The sequence below is a fragment of the Sceloporus occidentalis genome, unplaced genomic scaffold (assembly GCF_023333645.1).
Source record: "Sceloporus occidentalis isolate IW3139 unplaced genomic scaffold, rSceOcc1.0.p SCAF_57, whole genome shotgun sequence".
Lineage (NCBI taxonomy): Eukaryota > Metazoa > Chordata > Lepidosauria > Squamata > Phrynosomatidae > Sceloporus > Sceloporus occidentalis.
The window spans coordinates 827,907-831,112 of record NW_028317037.1 but is presented as its reverse complement, the minus strand read 5'-3'; the positions used below and the strand labels follow the sequence as shown (position 1 = coordinate 831,112).

At 37.3% G+C, this 3,206-nt stretch overlaps 1 long non-coding RNA gene across 1 annotated transcript; it reads right to left on the bottom strand.

Annotated features, from left to right (window-relative positions):
• Positions 1 to 938: 938 nt before the first annotated feature.
• Positions 939 to 2,927, bottom strand: LOC149287661 (uncharacterized). Its single transcript, XR_016277440.1, has 3 exons — positions 2,683 to 2,927; positions 2,148 to 2,230; positions 939 to 1,013 (listed from the first exon to the last, which is right to left on the bottom strand). It is a non-coding gene; the product is annotated as an uncharacterized LOC149287661 (long non-coding RNA).
• Between the last annotated feature and the right edge of the window lie 279 nt (positions 2,928 to 3,206).

Below are 3,206 nucleotides of genomic sequence, written 5' to 3'. Positions count from 1 at the left end.
TTTCTGTGGATCAAGGATTGTCTTTGTGACTGTCAGAACCAGTCAGTTAAATTCAATGGTACTTTAAAATTTACAATGAGTGTCTAGTGGGGATAAAAGACATAGATTTATAACAATAATACCTATATAAAATGTCTAAATAATAATATTGTCACATGTACTAAAAAAGCAGGGATTAAAAAAGACAGGAAATGCTACTTTTTCCCAGTCCTCATGTAGTTTTAACTACAGTCGGCTCTCCTTATCCACAGATTTTTTTATCCATGGATTTGAGCATCCACAGCTTGCAAATATTCCAAAAAAAGTATAAATTCCAAATAACAACCCTTAATTTTCCATTTTATATAAGAGACACCATTTTGTTGTGCCATTTTATTTAATGGGACTTGAGCATCCACAGATTTTGTTATCTGTTTTTAAATGGTATTTTTTAAAATTTCCTGTTCGCTACCTTCTGCTCTTATATTGGAGAAAGACAGGATATTCGTAAATAATAACATCATTACATTATGTTATATTAATATATATTATATTACAATATTATATCATTGTTATACCATTTAATGTTTTAAATAATAAAAAATCCAATGCCATATCCAATAAACAATTGCGTAAGAGAGGAAAAAAGCTCTAGGAATTTGCCTGATATTCTGAAGCCAAATACAATGTAAATCTTCAACAAACCCAGTAAACTCACCTCCAGAAAGCTTGCCACATACTGAAGAAAATATATTCCGCAATCCCAGGAACCGTCTTGCCTTTGGCACGTTTACACTGAAATCTTTCATTACTGTTTGGAAAAACTTCATTTGCTACCTTTTTTCATTTCTGACTCCACTTCCAATTATCTGCAATACAAGAGTGAGTCCCAGAATAATGTTTTTATAAGAGCTCCGTTTTAGGTATAAACAATTCTAAATTATATGTTAAATACTCACTCCCTGAATGTTGTAATGACATGTGATACTGATTTGTATAGTCTACCCAAAGAATCCATGAGAAGAATACAAGGCCTACAAGTAAAAACAATTTGGATTAAAGAAACACTTGACAGGATAGAGAGGAAATACACAAATTAGATGAGTGATAGGAAATAAGAGATAAGAACGTATTCCTTATGACCCTTTGTAGAATAGTGTTTATTTTGCCTATAGTCTTCTAGACTGTTCAGCCAGATATGGGAGTCAGATATGGAAATATTTATTTGCCTACCCATCATACCTAAATCTGGTTTCTTGACTAAAGCTCTAAACCCATATGGGACTTTGCTTTCATTGAGTTCTGTACAAATGCAAATTAAAGTGAGATTTTACATATGCCTAAATACAGATAGTGTAAAAGCCATTTACACGTCCTTCCGAATATTGTGTCCAGTTCTGGGCACCACAATTTACAAAAGACATTGAAAAACTGGAGCGTATCTAAAGGAGGGTGACTAAAATGGCAAAGGATCTGGAAACCATATCCTATGAGGAGAGACTCAGGGAGCTGGGGATGTTTAGCCTGGAGAAGAGAAGGTTAAGAGGTCATATGATAGCCCTGTTTAAATATTTGAAGGGATGTCATATTGAGGAGGGAGCAAGCTTGTTTTTTGCTGCTCCAGAGACTAGGACCTGGAGCAAAGGATGCAAGCTAGAGGGAAAAAGATTCCACCTCAACATTAGGAAGAATTTTGTAACAATAAGGGCTGTTTGACAGTGGAACACACTCCTTCCTGGGAGATTTTGGTGGAGTGTCCTTCCTTGAAGGTCTTCAAACAGAGGCTGGATGGCAATCTGTTGGGATGCTTTGATTGAGATTTCCTGCATGGCAGGATGGGGTTGGACTGGATGGCCCTTGTGGTCTCTTCCAACTCTATGATTGTATGTTACATTATTGTATTGTACTATTATAGAATATTACACACACACACACACACACACACACACAGTTGGCCCTTAACTTTCATGGAGGTTGGGGTGTAGATATTTCCAGACCCCCTTCTCCCCCAAATGTATTTAACATACAGAGAAGGTGAGTGAGGCAGTTATAGAAAGTTAGCACTAAGACCTTATTTGGCTAGTTATTTCTCAACTCAACAACTTAATTCTACAATGCATCTGTCATATGTACAGAAAACTATCAACATATTACATTAAAAAACTTACTGTTTAGTGGACTTCAGATGACACTGTCCTAATTCTGTATTACAATTACCATTTACAAGGCCGTCACTATCATTCCTATTGTCCTAAAAGGAAGAAAACAAAACACCAAGGTTATTTGAGAAGAGATTTCCTAAGATTTCCTACTATAACAGAACAGGAAATTCCCTTCTGGCCTGAGTCACAACATGTATAAAACATCTCAACATACTGACCACTACTGTCCTATTAAAGTAATATTCATCTGCATATCATCAGGTCACTGAGAACACATGCAAAGGAGGAGGATTTCACCTGCGCGGATGCATCTTCCTGGTAGCATGGATGGGCCACCATTGGGGGCAATGCAATGGGGGAGGGCATGGGAGCAGGGCCTTCTCTGCTGGGGCTCCCTTTTCTGAGATCCCTTCCTCTTGGGCATCCAACTGGAAATAACGCTGATTTCTTTTTGTTACCAAGGCAAGACATGCTTTTGAATTAAAGACTTAGGACTTAATTACTTTAATTGTGCAAGTGCATGATTTTTAATTGTTGTAACCTTTTAAGCTGTTTTCCCATGTTGGGTGTGATGTACTTTTATCCTATGTAAGTTGCTTCATTCTTTGAATCTCTCTCACACAGAAACCTGAGCCAGCAGCAGGGTAGCAATTACAGTGGAATCATAGTGCCATGCAATGTAGCATGGAAGGCCCACACTCCCTTGAATTAAAAATGAATGGTCTTTCCTCTTCTGTGAAGAACACTGCAACATCTCAAAAGGTGATCTACAATAAAAAATAGTCCTCATCCAGAGAGTGATTCAGGAGGGAAGCACATGGTGAATCACAAATATGACTTGATCACATCAGGATATCAATAGAGTGGGACATATTGGAATATCCTCCCTTGTCTTTTCCTTAGCTCCCTGGATCTTCAAGAAAGGGGAGAGAGGGAAAAGACAAGGCTGCAATCTTTGTTCCTGGTCATCTAGATTTCTTGTATGATGTGAGACGTTATTAGCACATGAAATGTTTTCCATGTAGGTCCTGACAATCTGCTTTACTAAACTGATATAAGTCTATG